The 18,331-nt window shown below is 45.4% G+C and overlaps 1 long non-coding RNA gene across 1 annotated transcript in view; it reads left to right on the forward strand.

Annotated features, from left to right (window-relative positions):
- LOC118900830 overlaps positions 1 to 16,228 on the forward strand; it is a 161,500-nt gene extending 145,272 nt beyond the window's left edge. The window contains exons 7-8 of the long non-coding RNA XR_005021233.1: positions 156 to 202; positions 15,400 to 16,228. This is a non-coding gene — a long non-coding RNA (uncharacterized LOC118900830). The remainder of the gene's footprint in view (positions 1 to 155; positions 203 to 15,399) is intronic.
- Positions 16,229 to 18,331: the final 2,103 nt, after the last annotated feature.

The following is an 18,331-nucleotide window of genomic DNA, read 5'->3' on the forward strand; positions in this document are numbered from 1 at the left end:
TTGGGGAAAACAACCTAGTGTGGTTTTCATTGTTAGTCCTGGAGGATTCCAAAGTCTGTGTGTCTGCAAATAAGATGAGCTGGAGAAAGGTAGTGTTGCCACTTGCTGTTTCTACTTGCTTGTTCTCCTAATGGAATTCAATCCCTTGCTTCCAGGACAAGTCTAGCCTGTGCTTGGGGATCCTTTGTGTGGCTGTTCAGTGGTGAGTACAGATGACAGCAGTTTCTGATTTTTACTAGTTTTTGCTTCTCAATTTCTGAAGGGCATTTTATCCAAGTAAACGCTTTAAAGAGCATTTTTTCCTGGCACATTTATGCTACGTTTTATGTTGACCTGTAGAAAATACACTAGGTGTGGTGATAGTTACAAAAGATAGCATAACTGTAGACAGCAATGAAAGTTAAGATTTAAGATATATTTTGATAGAATAGATTTTTGCAACTTAATGACATGAAGGCAGTTTCGATTTTGACATAATTAAGTGATATTTTTTTGGTAATGTTATTTAAAACACCAGTATGGAAGGTAACAGTATATTCTAGCAAAAATAATATAATTACTAATAGTTCATGAAAGGCATATATTTTTGGCTACTAACATAATATTTATGTGCAAAGAAACTTTTGATTCTTGATGTTTTGGTTTTAAAGTAAGTTTTATCGAATCAGCTAAAAGTATCAAAAGAGGACAAAGAAAGTATACTGTACTTGGATAAAAGTAGAAGCTGAGGGTGTTTGAAGTGATTGGTATTTAAAGTGTTAGATTATGCCCTCTGTATAATTTCATATATGATGGGTCCACCAAATCACACCCTCAAGTTCTGTTCTTCACTAATGCAACAGATGCTTAGTGTATAATTATTACAGAGTTTCTCATTCTCTTTGGAGATGGATGAGGAGAAAGTTGATTCGGTCATGCTGGCGCTGTTTATCCAATTTACTGCTTTATGTCTGAATGCCTTAGGATGGGGCTTTTACCCTTTCCAGGGTGTTGGACCCCTTTGAGATTGTGATGGAAGCCACGAATCGTCTTCCCACACTAATGCACAAACACTTGCCCGCATTTTCGGCGCTTTTGCAGCCACGGTGGGGCTCATCCGCGGGCCCCGCTTAAGGGCCCCGCCAAGAGCAAGACCTCACCATTGACTCTGCCATTCCCTCGCTTCCCAGCAAACACTAGAATTTAAAAGAGAAGGTATCCAAGTCGGAAAGAAGTCATTCTCTGTGGTTGCTGGGTGGGGATAGATATAAGGTAGTTTAGCTGAGTACACAAAAAAATGCCATTAAAAAGAAAATGTAGCCCTTATTGGCCGTCAGCTAAATTTAAGTCAGTATTGTAATGCTGTTGTGGAAAAAAAATAGACATGATTCTTGAGTGTATTCAAAGGAGTATGACATAAAAGTGTAAGAAAATAAGACTTGCATTAGTCAGACTCATTATTATGTCCAATCTGAGTCACATTTGAAAAAAGATTTTGGGTAATTGTGAAGAGCTCCGATATACAAGCAACAGAAAGTTATATACCCTTCTAACAAAAGAGAAAGTAACCGGAGGTTTTAGTCCCCAAAAGACTAAAGGATTTCTTGCTAAAGGTTTTTAAGTAGTAACAGTCTGATTTATCTTTGTAACACACTGCCTGCTTTCAGCAAATTGCAGTACTTTAAATGGCTGTCCTGTGTAGGGACATTTGTAACACTTCTGTGATAGCTTTGGCAAGAGTAAATTCAAATAAAACCAAAGAGATGTCGTCAGGACATAAAGTATATAATAAATACACTTCTTTGTTGATTAATAGATAAGAAAACCTCGATTGCCAAGATGATAACGTAAACGAGTGGCTGAGGGAAATTATGAAATCTCTGGGATCTCTTTCAAGATGAGAACAGGGAATTCTGTTTTAGACGGCGGAAACATTTATTAATTCCTTCTACAAGCTCTGAGGGCCTCCTTTGCTAGATGCTCACGATCTGATCAAGGAGGCAAAGGTACAAAAACAGATTCACAGTGTATGATTAGTGCTCTGGCGGCAAGAAAACAGCACATGCCGCAGGACCTCAAAACACTCAGCCACCATCCGTGAGTCTTCCCAGCGGAGGTGGTGTCTGAATTGAGCCTTAAAGGACAGCCTTCAAGGAGTTAGCTGGACCAGGGAGGCAGGCGTTGTGGTGAGGGCTTCAGGCAGGAGGAGCAGTGTAGGCACAGGCTCAGAGCAATAGGTGGTATGGTGGAGGGTGTGGGGAAAGGAATGATGAGAGAAGGTGAAGCAGAAGGAGTCACTGATAAAGGGGTCTAATGCGCTGTGCCGTGTATGCCTGAAGGTGTCCACCTAGGAGGGTAATGAGGCCAGATGTACTCTTCAGAAAGATCACAGGGCTGCCCTGGAGGCAGTGGCCTGTGTGTGTGTGTGTGTGTGTGTTGGGGGCGGAGGGGATGGGTCGGGCAAGGGGCAAGGAGACCAGATAGAAAGAAAGCCCTTGTCATCCAGTGAGGAAACTACGAGGACACTGATGGCTGTGGATTTCAGAGAGATTAGCGAGGTGAAAATCGGGAAAAGGTGAAGTAAGGTTAGTGGCTTAGGTTATTAGTTGGTATCGTTCACCACAGAATGAAATCTGAGAGGAAAAACAGTTTGGAGGGGGAAGACAAGGTGACATGGATGGAGCAGGCCGAGGTGTAAGAGCCCAAGTGAGCGGGAAGGCGGTTTCTATGGGTGTGGTCCTTGAAATGTAGGTTAGCAGCAACAATTCAAAGTGGTGGTGGCCTTGACCTGTGTGAAGACCTGTTTCTAAAGCAGTGGGTCACTCTTCCAAATTGTTTATATGGTATTTAAAATTTTTTCTGACTAACTTGTAATGAAACTTTTTAAAAAATATAGAATAAGATGAAGATGAAATAAAAATTACCTCTGATTCCATCACCCAGAGCTCTGTTAATATTTATGTATATTTATTTCCTTCCAATATTTTCCTGAATATGCACACGTGTGCGCACACACACACACACACACACACAGTTGCAAGATCAGCATCATTCTGTATAGGCATTTTTATATCTCACATTAAATGCACGTCTTCTCCACATGCTTTAAAATGCTTTAAAAACATTTTTAAATGTTTTAAAATAATGGTGCATTATTCTCTAATTTGGGAGTGTTCAGTTTGCTTCCATTTTTTTAAAAGCTATTTTTACATTACAATAATTATCCTTTTTTTGTTAGTATAAAACTTTTAATTATATTTTGGCTAGAATTTTCCTGAGAAGTTTTTTTTAAATTGATTTACAATATTATATTAGTTTCAGGTGTAGAGCATAGTCATTCAACATTTTTATAGATTTTACTTCATTTAAAGTTATTACAAAATAATTTTATAAAAGGTAGTTTGTATCTCTTAATCCTGTACCCCTGTTTTACCCCTCCCCCCTTCCCTCTCCCCACTGGTACCCACTAGTTTCTTTTCTAAATCTGTGAGTCTGTTTCTTTTTTGTTATATACATTCATTTATTTTTTTAAAACTTATTATTATTTTTTAGATTTATTTATTTATTTATTTATTTTTTTGGGCTGTTCCAGGTCTTAGTTGCGGCATGCGGGATCTTTTAGTTGTGGCATGCATGCAGGATCTAGTTCCCCAAGCAGGGATCGAACTCAGGCCCCCTGCATTGGGAGCTCAGGTTCCTACCCACTGGACCACCAGGGAAGTCCCTACATTCGTTTATTTTATTGTTTTAGATTCCACTAACATACAGTATTTGTCTTTCTCTGTCTGACTTATCTCACTAAGCATAATACTCTCTAGGTCCATCCACATTGTTATAAATGGCGGAATTCCACTCTTTTTCATGGCTGAGTAATACTCCATTTTGTGTGTGTGTGTATGTATGTATACATATATGTGTGTATGTATATACACACGCACGCGTGCACACCCCCCCCCCCACATCTTCTTGTCCACTCATCTGTTGATGGACACGGGTTGCTTCCATGTCTTGGCTTTTGTAAATAGTGCTGCTATGAACATTGGGGTGCATGTATCTTCTTCAATTAGTTTTTATTTTTTATTTTTTTGGATATATACCCAGGAGTGGAATTGCTGGATCATATGGTAGTATTTTTAGTTTTTTTGTGACACCTTCATACTGTTTTCCATAGCGGTTGCACCGATTAACATTTCCAGCAGTGTACAAGGGCTCCCTTTTCTCCACATCCTTGCCAAAATTTGCTATTTGTAGATTTTTTGATAATAGTTGTTCTGACAGGTGTGAGGTTATATCTCATTGTGGTTTTGATTTGCATTTCTCTAATAATTAGTGTGTTGAATATCTTTTCACGTGCCTATTGGCCATCTGTATGTCTTCTTTGGGAAAATGTCTATTCAGGTCTTCTACCCATTTTTTAAACTGGATTGTTTGTCTTTTTGATGTTGAGTTATATGAGCTGTTTATATATTTTGGATATCAATCCATTTTCAGTCATATCATTTTCAAATGTTTTCTCCCATTCAGTAGATTGTCTCTTCATTTTGTCCCATTCAGTAGGTTGTCTTTTCGTTTTGTCGAAGGTTTCCTTTGCTGTGACAGTAATTAACCTTTTAAATACATGCGTCTTGGACATATTTTTAATGATTTCCTTAGGATAGATTCCTTGCAGTATACTTATTAAGTCAAACGAGCTGAACTCTTTAAAGATTCTGGATACCCTTTGCCTGTTTGTTTTCTAGAAAATTTATATCAAGTCACACACATTCTAGCAATGGATGAAATGCCCATTTCACCATAATCTCTTGAGTTTTACCTATTTTTAAATCTTTAGACAAAAACATTACATTATTTTTGGTTGATTTATTCAACAGCTATTTGATGAGTACCCACTCTGTGACAGGCATGTGGCATTTTTTCATGGCTATCCGTAAAGTTTAACTTCTTTATGTGTTTATTAGTCCATTGTTTCCTTTTGTAAATGTTCTGTTCATGTCCATTACCAACTTCTCTGTTGGAGTGTAATTATTCTATAATGTATTTGAACTGTTCTGTAATTTATTTAGTCTTGTGTGTGTGTGTGTGTGTGCACGTGATATTTGCAGAGAATATTTTTCCCAGCTTCTTTGATTTTTAATTTTGCTTATGATTTTTTAAGATATAGAACCTTTACATTTTATTTAGCTGAAAATGAAATGATTTTTGTCTGTTTTTTTTTTTTTTCTTTGTGACTTCTGTTACCTTGGGCTTAGGAATTCCTTCCCACCCAGAAGTTGGAAAATATTCATCTAATTAAAAATTTAGAGAAACATTTTTTATGGAAAATCCACCAAATTAGAAGTGAAGTATGAGAAAAAGATCCAAATGGGTTTTTTTTTTCACGAAGTAGATCCCTCAACATTGTGTGCTGAGTCATCTGCATTTGCCCAGTTAATCTTTGGTGCTTCTTTTGTATTTCAAGACCCTGTACTGTTATATGTAGCTGTAAGAGTCCATGAGTTTTGGTGGATATTAGCACCCAAGCGGAGATATGAAAATACTTTTTTCCAACATCTTATTATAAAAAATCACAAGCACACAGCAAAGTTGAAAGAATTTTACAGTGAACCCCCATATATACACCTACTAGATTCTGCAATTAATGTTTTAGCACTTTTTCCTTTATCATTTATCTATTCATGTAATACCTTTTAAACCTCCTGAATCATTTGAATTCAAAACTGGGCTCAAAGACATTTTCCTTCATTCTGTTTTTTCTCTAACTTGTAGGCTTGATTTCCAGGAAACTTTTAGCAATTTATATTAATACAGTAAAATAGTGAACATCCTAATAGATACCAAGAGAAACTGCTTGGTTTCTCTTAATTTCATGGATATGGTTTGATTTGTCAGCGTTATGATGATGATTCACATCACGATGGGTTTGTTTTTCAAACATCATTCTCTATTAAGGGCTCCGTCCTCCACTACAGTACAGTTGCTTTTTGTTCTTTTCGGATGGAACTGAAGAGGACATTGAAGAAAGGGATAGAAAGGCCACTCAGTAGACACCGTGATGCTTGTGGAAGTCTGTGGTGGGTGGGCCTTGCCAGAGCTGGCAAGGGGGCTGGCTGGGCCTCAGTGGGCTTTGAGAGAAGGCTTTTGCCGGAGTCAGCCACGTTCCCGAGTGGCTGCCATCGGGCTCTGCCGCTTGAGCCCTCAGCATGAAGGCTGCTTTGCCCAGGGCAGCCTGTGCCAGACCTGCCCTGCTAACGTTTGGCTTTGAATGTCCCTGGTTCACAGCGAGTGATCAGGATGAATAAACCTTAGGTCAAGGAGCTTAGTCACCTCTTTCCAGCCTAAATGATGAGCACCCTAAATTCCCATGAGTTTTTGGTGCTTGAAAGCATCTCAGCTTAGAGATGGGTTTGCAGCCATGTCTTAACAGCAGACTGACCTACTGCGTCTGCCTCTTGGTGCAGCATACACTTAGATGATGGAAGAAGGCACAACCTGCGTTAAAAGACTCACCCGTGGTCACCGCTAGAAATTAACCATGGTTTAATTTTTGTACTTTTTTTTCCCCATCCAAGCCTCAATTTCCTATATGCAGAATAAGGTGATTTCATTAGATTATATAGAAGATTTTTTTTCTTTATCCTAAACCTTTGATTTTAATCTAGAGCATTAAATGTAGGTCAGTATTCACCCCTTTCTCAGAAATCTGGGAAGACAGTTTTGTTTTGTTTTTTTCCAGTTTCTTTGAATAATACTTTCCAGGCTGTTAAGACCATCGATGAAGCTCACCAGACTCTGGATCTAGGGCTAGAATTGTAAAGCCGTTAGTTCCTTGTGAAAGGAATGAGAGGGCATTCCTGAGACGGCGCACAGGGGGAAGCCTTACTCACAGGAAGCATATTAGCTGACTAGCTGCTTACAGAGCATGTTCCCTCCTCGACCTCCGGGAGACTCATCCTGTGGTCCAGTGTCACCTTTGTTCTAAATTTTCTGCTCGTAGCGGATGATGCAATAGTATTTTAGAAGTCTAGCCAACGAGTGCTTTGAAATGGAAGGATAGCTATACTGAAAAAATTTAACATAATCTAAATTGATATTCTAGTAATATCAGTATTCAGAAGAGGCATCCTATTTGAGGGATTTTCAGGAAAAAGAAAAGTTCAAGAACCTGAGTTTTTCCCATGCCACTGTCCCCTCTCGCCTTTACACTCCAGCAAGACTCAGCTTGTTGCTTCCCAAACCCGCTGGGCCATTTCCTGTTACCCTCCCTTTGAACACGCGGCGCCTCCAGCCTTACCCCTCTGCCCACCTCCCGAACACCATCACGCCCCACCCAGCCCAGTGCTGCCTTTCACTCTACAGATACACAGATACTAAAGTATGGAGTTTATTTGGCTTTCATTAATTTGCCAGAAGCAAGGGGAGGGTAGTTACAAAGCACTACTCTAACCTGTTGTTTTCCACGCTATTAGAATGTAAAGCAGACTGATGTAAGAACCGGCTGTCCCCATCAGTCATCACCATGCTGTGCATAGGGTTTATGAATCGTCTTCTAAATCCACAGCTAGTTTTAAAATCTAGTTTCCGGGCTAGGTCTGCAGGAAATACGACTGTGAGATCATAAATGCTATGGAGTGAGTATGAAGTTATTTACCAGGTCCTGTTATGTTAGCACTTGGGAATCGTACGAAAGCTGCTTTGTAAGTTGGGTTGTACCTGTTTGGAACCTAGCATCTCCAAAGGGGTTAACATGTCAAAAATATAACTGGCTTTAAAATGAGTTTAAATTAAATTATAAAGTTTTTAAACATAAAATAAGGTTTGGGGTACATTCACAGGCAGTGGGATTATATAACAGGTTTGTAAGGAAAATAAGATATGTGAGGTACATCCTTAACTTTTTTTTTTTTAATTTTATTTATTTATTTATTTATGGCTGTGTTGGGTCTTCGTTTCTGTGCGAGGGCTTTCTCTAGTTGCGGCAAGTGGGGGCCACTCTTCATCGCGGTGCGTGGGCCTCTCACTGTCGCGGCCTCTCTTGTTGCGGAGCACAGGCTCCAGACGCGCAGGCTCAGCAGTTGTGGCTCATGGGCCTAGTTGCTCCGCGGCGTGTGGGATCTTCCCAGACCAGGGCTCGAACCCGTGTTCCCTGCATTGGCAGGCAGATTCTCAACCACTGCGCCACCAGGGAAGCCCCATCCTTAACTTTTAAGATAGATGTCTTGAAGAGGAAACTCTAATGAAATACCCTATGGTGTTACACTCAGGGATTTAAAAAAACAACAGAGGGCACAGAAACAATGTTTTAGGTAGATGGGGGATATTTTCCAGTACAGAATCTTTCATGTACTGATTTAATTGAGAGCCCTCTCATTTGACACTGAAGTATGAATATCATCACCACTGTGGTGATAACAGTGTCAGTTAGCTGTGACCTAATCTGTACCAACCATGACTAACCAAGGATTCCAGGTCACTTCGGTTGTATTTCCTATGGCCTCACTGTTCCGGGGGCAGGATTAACAAGGAATAACTCATTTCTGTGTTCAGGCCTCTAATTGTTCATTCATGTAAACAATAGGTGAGAATAGACCTGACCCAACACAGGTGCAAGAGATTAGTAATACTAACAACAGTAGGTAACACTTTTAGCTGGGCCCCATATGTCAGGCACTGGGCCGAGTACTCTACTTGGTTGTCTGTTTTAATAAACAATCCTGTGTGGCAGGTGCTATTATTATACCCATTTTACAGCTAGGAAACTGAGGCACAGAGAAATTAAGTTTTTTCTCCCAAGATTACACAGCTAGTAAGTGGAGGAGCCAGGATCAAATCACAGAAGTCTGGCTCCTAAACCCAAGCTCTTAATTTGTATCCTATTCAGTTTCCATAAACGACTCATATTTTGGAAGTATTTTTATCCTTTGGGGCCACTCAATTTCATTTAGTCAATTATCTTTTGTAGTGGTTTTCATATATTAGGGAGGATGGATGCAGCCCCCAAAGCTGGGCATTATCGTGCCTTACCTTGCCCTGGATCTTCACCTGGTTACAGCTTGTCATTAACGATGCACGTTACCACAACCTGCCCCCACGGCTCCAGCCAACGCGCTTTTGGTAATAAGAGAGTAGTATGTCCAAAAAAGGTAATTAACAAAGCAACTATCCCAGCTACCAAAAAAGCGATGAGGTGTGGCCCATGATGGAATCCCCTTTTCTTTTATTACTGGAAATGAATAGAATCATTAATATTGTGCCTTCCAGTAAGTTCAGGCCCTATAATTTAAGCGCACTGTCAGGACGCAGAAATCTGTCATCTTGTGAGACTATTATTGCTTGGTAGACTGGACTACATAATGCCTCAGTCAGGAAGAGCGGGTTTTCCAGTGATATTGCACAAAGGCCCTTCATGCGTTGGTCTCATCTTTTGGCATTACCCCATCCTTACCTCTATTCCATGGTCTCTGGTCCAGCCAGATGAAGCTGGTCATGTTTGCCCTCTGCGTGGAAGCTCTTTCCTTCCCTCTCTTCCTAGCCGACCACTACTGTTCTCTTCAGATGAAACCAACCTCCTCCAGGCAGCCTTCCCTGACTGCTCAGGATCAGGTCAAGTGCCCCACATGCTTCCACAGCACCCTCTGCTTACCCTTTTGTGCACACATCATACCAAATTCTAACTTCCTGTTTCTTGTCTGTCTTCCCTGACTTGCGCTGGCCCTTTAAGAGCCAGGATTGGTATTGTTTACCTTTGGGTAAACACCCTGACACACAAGACAGTGCCTGACACATGGCAGGTACTCAGCAAATGTTCAAATGAGAGAGAGGTAGAAATGACATACTTGGTGACAAGGGAAGCTAATATATGAAATATCCAGTGTTGACAGTTCCTAAGGTACATTCATGATATTACCTGACTGAATCCTCACCGCAACTCTGGGAAGTCAATTTCTTTAACCCCGTTGCACTGACATGGAAACATCAGCTTACCCCGGTTCATATACACAGTTTGTAGGTGGGAAAGCCAGGACTTGAGCTTAGGTCTCTGACGCCAGGTCTTACGTTCTGACATACCATGTGAATATTCCAAGGCCGGTCTTAGTTCAGGTATTAGACTCTGTAACAAAGCAGTGTGTCATTCTTGTCCTCACCAAGTAGATCCAGAGGGAGAATCAACAGGTTTTAATTTCTCTCCCTTTTAATGTCTTCCTTGGCATCCTCCTACCCCCCCATCCCCACCCACGTTTCCAGGGAAAGCTTTACAGTGACCTGTGATGGATCCTTTCCAAGTTTCTAGGTGTTGACGGTGAATCTTTTGTATGCAGACCAAGCTGGCTGCTGCTCTTATTTGGAGGAGGGGAGTAGTAGAGCTTTTGGAAAGATGGAGAACTGCGGGGGTTCTGGTAAAGCTCTTGAGCAAATTGAGTAAGATCCTGGTGTATTAGGGAGTACGAAATGAGCAGGGTGGGAGGTGTGTGTGTCTGGGCACCGAGAAAGTGAGCAAGAGGATATGAGTCGGGGGCTGGTTCAGTTGACAAGTTAAGAGGCTGTTGAGAGGTTGCTGGCTGTGTAATTGACCAGTTGAATAGATCTTAATGTCAGACTGGGGTGTTCTCCACGGGCCTGCCGGCGGGGGCGGGCTGGGGCGGGCGGCAGGGCAAGCTAGTGAGCTGGCAGCATCTTGGACACACAGAGCTAGGTATGACGGACTCACCTGGAATGCAGGGCCTGTGTCATTTCCATAAGCAGGTAACCCGCGGAATACAGAGTCAGACAGAGAGATTTGGGCAACGTTTCCTAAACTTTAAAAGTTCAGGATTTAATACTCAGCCCTGCTCTGTTCTAGGTACTCCTGGGAATGTTGTCAAAGGGAGGAATTTTTAATTTCACACAGAAATTAATTTTGCCACCACGATAGAACGTTAGACAAAGTTCATAAATTCCTCCAGCGGTGGTTTGGAGTGTCAGTTATGGACGTCTCCTTTTGTACCTGGTTATCCACAGTAAGAAGCCATCCCAGCATTTTATTATGGTTTAACTGGGGGGTGGGCAAGGTCAGGATGAGATGGCGATGCAGTTAGAAGTACCTTCTACAGGACATTCACAGATGAGAGTGACTCGGAGGTCAAGGCAGTCTGGCGTCATTGTTCATTCAGTCAACAAAGATTTCTTGAGCAGCTGCTGTGTGCCAGGCACTGGTCAGCACTGAGAAGATGATGACAGTGATCTCTGTCACCATGGAACTTGAGTAAATGCACAGAAAAGCAGTCTATTAAAACTCAGGCTCCATGAGACGAGGGGAAAGGTGCTCTGTGATGCAAGAGGGCCTTCCTTTCAAGTGGTTCTGTGAGGAGGTGATCTCCAAGGTTAGAGCTGCAGGATGGGAAGGAATGTGTGGGCGGAGGAGTTGGGGGGAAGGTTCCAAGCGCCGAGATCAGCACGTTTAAGAGGCTCTGGAGTGGGAAATGAGTCTGGCCTTTGAAGATCAGGAAGAAGGCAGGTGTGGCCCAGGTGAGAGAGGGGCAAGCAGGTGCAGCCCCTCAGAGGCCTTCAGCTTGGTCCCTCCCTGCTCTGGAAGGTGTCCATCCCAGAGGTCTCAGGGACATGCTCAATGGCCCCCGGAAGTGTCCGCGGCCCAGGCACCCAGGCTCTTAGGAGAGCCCTTGTCCCCCTTGCCACCTTCCTCTCCTGATACTGTCACTTGTTGAGGGGAATAAACAAGGATATACAGCAAAAGCAGATTTTAGTGAAACCAGTAGTCATATCAGGTGCCCCAAAGTGTGAGAATATGCCCACAGGACTATACAGTGACTTTAAACGGAACTGGGTTTAAACCGATGATCTGCCCGCCGTACCGTGGGTCACATGTGCCAGTCTTGTGAGCGGGAACACAGCCAGGCGGCAGGATTTAAACAAAAATCTTGGTCAAGGCTGCAAAGTGAAACCTGCGTTCTTGGCCCCCAAGGTTCTGGTGGTCCGCCGAGCGGTGGAGCTGTTTCCGTGGGCGGGGCGGGAGAGGCCCTGTTCTGACGTTAAACCTCCTCCCGTCTGGGCCTCCCCAGCGAGCAGCCTGGCGGCCTCCTGCTCAGCGAATCCCCCCCTCCCGAGTCCCGTGTGGGAAGGGAGTGCTCCCCTGCGCTGCCCGTGAGGTCGGGGCAGGCCTCTGGCCACGCGTCCCTCCTCTTTCTCCGCGCACCCTCGCCCTTTGAATCACCTCGCCCCCATTTTAGAAGAAATGAACTTCGAAGCTGGGGGGTGGGGTGAGGCCAGGAGGAAGAGAGCGCTGGGACGTGTTGTGTGAGCACTGGTCCTGATCCTTTTTGTCTTTTACTACCTGTAGGGGCAGGTGGACGCGGAGAAGCTGCTGGCAGGAAGGGCTGATTGTTCTCAAGGTTATGGGTTATGCAACAGAGCAGAAGAGCTTTGAGGATGCAGGAGGAGGTCAGAGCAGCTTGTCCACAAGGCATTTTACGCAGAAGTTTCCCTTTATATAAGATTTTATTGGCTTGACTGTCATTAAGAATTCCTGTGCCCGCATTTAGCTGGATCTCTGGGGTGAGTCGTTATTGCCAGTCTGCAGTTAAAGTAAGTGATTTCCTTTAAAGGACTCTACTTCCAAAGTTTTCCTGAGATGCCAGGCTGAAGCAGGTACCCTTGGCGCCTGTGTTTGAATAGAATGTCATTATATCCTAGTCTGTAAATTTGTACTCGAGTCCGTGAGAAAGAAAAAAAGGAGACTATTCCGCCTTCTTTATCCAGTTACGAAGTGCAGGTAGACGGTGATGTAATAGATTCTGTGGACCAGGCTGTGCTGAGCTTGCGTCTGGGACAGGGGCCAGACGGACGAGAGTAGAAGCACAAGGTATTTTTAGTCTGTCAGGGCTGCTCTGAGACACGGGTTCCTCCCCTACCGCAGCACTTCCCAGCGGGAGGTTCAGTGCCAGGCGCACTTGCTCTGGTTCACTTCACTTCTATATTATGCTTTCAAATATTCATGAGGCCTGGCGGGCTGCCGATTTGATGAAGCAGCTTTGAAACCCACACGATTCAGCTCGAGGCTGTGACATTGCTTAGAGGGCCTCTCAGAGGGCTCTGTGTCCCACCCAGGGACCAGTGCCTTCCCTCTGAGGTGTGGTTTTCTCTGGAAATCGGGGCCTGGGGACATAGTTCACTCTTTTTCTCTTTTCCTACACTGAGGTGATTCAGGCACACGTGGAAGTTCTGATGCTGACATGACCTCTACAAGTAGGTTCTTGAAATTTGGGGTGAACCGATTTAAACCACTAGCAATGGTAAATCAATTGAACGCTTCAGTGAGGTTATAAATCAAGTACAACTTGCAAAAAGTGATAAAAGGAAGGGATCCTGTCTGGAATGTACCAGCTGTCTCTAGAATCACTTTTGCAAGCTGAAGAGCTTCTGCCTATAGTAAGAAAAGTGTAGGTCAATTTCCATACAAGGGTTTTTGCCTCTTTGGTAAACTTCTGCTTGGCTGGTCGTTGTTTTGATTGAGGGCCGGTCCGTCTCTCTGGCCCTCTGAGCAAGTGGTGCCAGTAAGAGCACAGAAAGCACCACGTACTGTATGGAGGAAGCACTGGGTGGGATTAGGAGGCCGGATCCCTGTCTCTTCCATCCAATCCCCGCCCCCTCCCCAATATCCACGCCAGCCCGTGAGCACCAGTGACCCTGGGAGGTTCCCGGGCCCCTCCCTCTCGCTCTTGATAAGACGAGACAGGATATAACCTACAGGCCCTGAAGTCAGGCTACCTGGGTCTGCAACCCGCTTCTGCCACTTGCTGGCTGTGTGACTCTGGGCACGTTAACGTTACTTAATGTCTTGGTGCCTCAGTTTCCTAGTCTGTCAAATGGGAGTAGTACCCACCTCACAGGCTGCTGTGAGGCCTGAATGGGTTAAAGTGTGTGGAGTGCCTGCAAGGTGGTTTGCCTTTCTTGGGAAGGATCACAAACGCTGGTTCCAGTGATGGAGTCTCTGTTACTTTCTCCTACCTCTTCAGGCAAATAGACCTACGTGGTCACGAGAGCCAGTCAGAGCAAGTGACAACCCAGGAAGCCCGAGGGGCCCTGGGTTGGGGTCTTGGTGCCCTCTCTGTGCCTGCCTTCCTCCCCGGCTGCTTACACAGCAGCCCTCGCCTCCCCAGGAAAGGCTCAGCCCCACGCAGAGCACAGGCCCCAGCAGCCCCCGCAGATAACTGCGCAGGGGGACATGGGGTCTCAGGTGGGCAGTGTCGCTGACCTGGGGACAGTGCCCCTGGGCCTGTCGAGGTCCCGGCAGCATGTGCCAGTTTCCTGCAGTTTCAAGGATCATTGTCAGACTGGGTCATGGGGCCAAGCTCTTTACTAGCTGGTTCTCCTTGGTGAAAACTGAAAACTTTTCCTTCTCAGTCTACGTTTTCAAACACCCAACACACTTCTCTGAGGGCTTGGCTGGCTACCCTTCAGATATCCCAGTGAGAGACAAGACCACCAGTTTTCATGCTGCCCACACCTCTCTACCCCCCAAATCACCTGATACTCCATGCTTTCTACAGAGGTTCTCAGTGGGAGAAAAGTTATGTTTATGGGGCAAGTTCAGAGAGCTTGTGTCTCCTTTCCAGAATTTACTTGGTGGCTCTGCCCTATGTGGTGGAGAACCCTGTTCTCTTAAGTTTGGGTGGTTCCACCCAACCTCCACCGGGAATTACATCTTTAAAGGCTGCCTGGGCAGGAGAGTCCGGGACTCCCTTGGGGATTGGCGAGGGGCAGCTATGAATCCAAGGGGGGAGCTGAAGAGGTGAGCAATCGGGGAAGAGAAAGCCAGGTCGAGGGCAGGTGAAGTTGTGCTGATTGCCTTGTAAGTCACAAACCTGAAGTTTTGTCAGATCTCTGGGTAAGGAGAGAACCACCCTGAATAGATAACAGTGTCTTAAATCGACTTTACAAGGAACTAAGCTGAGAATGGTAGATATTCTTCATCACTCAAAATTGTTAGTCCAAAAGGCCTAGAAAAGGCCAGCCCCTTCTGGTGGTTAAAACCAAGTGCTCCCAGTTTTCTGCACAAAAACCTGGAAATTCTCTCCCGGCATCCTGAAGGGTCTGGCCATGGAATGGCTGTGTGAGGCTGCCCCCTTGGGGCCAGCATCAGCAGTGCGTGTGTAACCTGTTGATGGAGGCTCTCTGATGAAATAGTCATTTTAAAGGTCTTTTGAAAAGACTTTTCTCAGTCACTCTCTCTCTACACGTGTCACTCCATATCCAGGGCTTAACCATTCTGCTTTGTTATCTTTCTAATCCGTACTTTGCCCTCTTTGAACTCCAAGGTCACTACTTTCCAGTAAGCTCTTCCACTGGCCTCCCAACTGATCTTTTTAAAATGTAAATCTGATTGTCTTTCTCTTACTCAGAGCCCTTTAATGGCTCCTCCTTTTCCAGGTTCCAGTGCCTCTCTCAGAAGATCCCTGAAGCCCGCTTCTCTGCCCCGGACCACGTCTTTACCTGTGTTCCTCTCTTTTCCTCATCCGTTCATCTGCTGACACCTGTGCATTCTTAGGAGTCGTCTCAGGTATCACCACCTCCAGGGAGCCCTCTGGATTACATTAGATAATGTGATGTAGTAAGAGGGAGGAGGGGAGGGAGAAAACGTGAGCACACTGGGTTATAACCAAGTGCTTTTCTTCCCCTCCCACAAGACATAAGCTACCTGAGAGGGGAGACTTTTTTTCTCTGTGTCACAGTGTCTGGCATATCACTGTTGCTCACCACTATAGAGGGAATAAATGGAGGCAGGATAAAAGCAGGCGAAGACCCAGATCACTGACTAATTCCTCTTGGGCGTGACGGAGCTCGGGAAAGAACTAAGCTAAGCTCCAGGCCCGAGAGTAAAGGCACAGCCAGTCAGTGCGGGTGAAGAGAAGTCCATCACCTCGCGGAGCAGGCCAGCTAACCTCTCCTTCCAGCCCGCCCTCCTGCTGCTCACTCAGAATGCTTCTGTGGAAGAGTCCAGACTCCATGGCAGGACCCACCCACCTATACTGCACGCCTTTTTGATATGTGCCCAAAGTACCATCCAGAGTCTAGGTCTCAAGAATTATTTGCTGATGGACTTAATTACTTATTTGACAGGCGGCAAGAGCACATCCTGAAGTGTCAATTAAGACCTGTGTTAAATCAAATGTACTTCATTCAATTTAAAAAAAAAAAGAACAGGGGCTTCCCTGGTGGCGCAGTGGTTGAGAATCTGCCTGCCAATGCAGGGGATATGGGTTCGAGCCCTGGTCTGGGAAGATCCCACATGCCGCGGAGCAGCTGGGCCCGTGAGCCACAACTGCTGAGCCTGCGCGTCTGGAGCCTGTGCTCCGCAACGAGAGGCTGCAATAGTGAGAGGCCCGCGCACCGCGATGAAGAGTGGCCCCCGCTTGGCGCAACTAGAGAAAGCCCTCGCACAGAAACGAAGACCCAACACAACCAAAAATAAATAAATAAATATTTAAAAAAAAAAAAAGAACAGGGAAGAAAAAAAAAAGGCGTGTGTTTCTGACCGTCTGTGGGTATGAGGCACTGCGCTGGCCACTGTGGGCCAGCAGAGAGAAGGCATTGTTCTGTGCCTGCAAGGAGCTGACCGTCTAGCTGGGGAGAAGACAGAGCATGCAGGCCACGTTAGGGAACGAGATAGCAGATGTGAACGGGTCACAAGGCAGTGTGTGATTAATTGCCAAACAAAGAGCTCAAGAATGTGGTGGTGACTGAGCAAGATAATGTATGTCCAAGTGCCTCAGCCCTTCAGCACTCCTGACCCCAGCCAGCCCTGCCGTCCGCCTCTCTCACACCCTGTTGATCCACCTCATACAATGTAGGTACTCGGCCAGTGCAAAGCCCCTCATGCCCAGGCCCCGGCCCACCTCCCAGCCCCGTGTGCCCCGCAGCCCTTCAACCCAAAGCTGCAGAGATACCGAAGAGAACTCGCCATCTTATTTCTGTAGCACCCGCCTTCCTTCCTTGTCCAACCTTGTCCCTCCGTTAAAACCCTCCTTTTCCTTCAAAATTCAGCCTAGAGTTCCTCCGTAAAGCCTGCTGAGTCTGCAGGCAGCGCTCCTTCCACGTGCTAGGTGGCGATGCTCGCGTGCTTCTGTCCTGCGAGGGATGTAAACTCCTGCTGCAGGGACGGTGTCTTTTCCCTTCATACTCGGAGCACCTGACATGCTGTCTGACATGGAGCACACGTCCCTTAAGTGTTTGTCGTTGACTGAAAGGACTTAACACATTGGAAGGACTGAGTAAACATCGGTTGGCTTTGCACGGTTAAGATGTTAAGTGCTGTGAGTGCAGGAGAGGGTGACATGCCCGAGTGGTCCAGGGAGGCTCCGTAGAGCGAGAAGGGAATATTGAACTGAACCTTAGCGGTTTTGTACACCTGAAACTGGCAAAGAATGAGAAGGATCCCAGGTGGAGTAGCTCAGTGTCTGTGGCTGCTGGCAACCCACCCGGCCTCTCAAAACAGAAAAACAGACCAGAGGGAGGGAGCCCCGCAGAGTGGGGCGGTGGAGGCAGCCGATTTCAGTTGGAGCAGAGGGTTTACCTAAAGCAAGTCGAGAGGATGCCCTGGAGAAAGTTTTGACTTAGGCGGAGGAAAGACCTCAAAAGCAATGGGCTATCTTGCTGGCAGCGGATGCCCTTTGTTACTTTTGAAAACCATGGTGACTTGATCAAAGTGGTGTTGAAAGTGGGAGCTGCCCTGTGGCCCTGCCTTCATTTTATACCACAGCCAGAGGCCCAGGTGGTGGCCAAGATGCTTAGCCCCCAGGTGTGAAGCCCCTCTACTACACAGAGCCTCACCTGGAAAGGCTGGACTTTCTATAAACAAAGGTTTTCCTTCTGACGCTGCCCTTGACCTGGCTCTGAGCTGTTGATTCTTTGGGTCCATTCAGCTCTGTCCTGTCCTTCTACCCTCGTGACTGGCAATGACCCGGAAAGTGGCAGCACCCCTGCAGCAGGTGGCCTCCAGAGCTGAGTCACCGCCCTGGGAACGGTGCCCTGGCACACCGGGAGTTCTCCACCTCACCCGGCTCTGCGAGGCTCTCAGGGCACCGCCAGAGCTGCGGAGAAAGCTTTATGCATCTAGAGTGTCACCGAGCTGATAGGAAAGTGAAATACAGGCAATTGAAGACCAAAAAGGAAACTGTCCTAATGGTAGTTTCTAGCTGGTATCTTTGGCAAAGTACAAAGAGTTTTTCTCACAATTATACTTATGGGCTGTGGTTGTTTCATTTGAACGTACCAAAATTATCCATTTACGGATATCTTTAAGAATGGAATGAAGAGGATTTTAAAACGATGGTTTAAGATTCTGTTAGACCTTGTAAATTAA

The sequence above is a fragment of the Balaenoptera musculus genome, chromosome 9, assembly GCF_009873245.2.
Source record: "Balaenoptera musculus isolate JJ_BM4_2016_0621 chromosome 9, mBalMus1.pri.v3, whole genome shotgun sequence".
Classification (NCBI taxonomy): domain Eukaryota; kingdom Metazoa; phylum Chordata; class Mammalia; order Artiodactyla; family Balaenopteridae; genus Balaenoptera; species Balaenoptera musculus.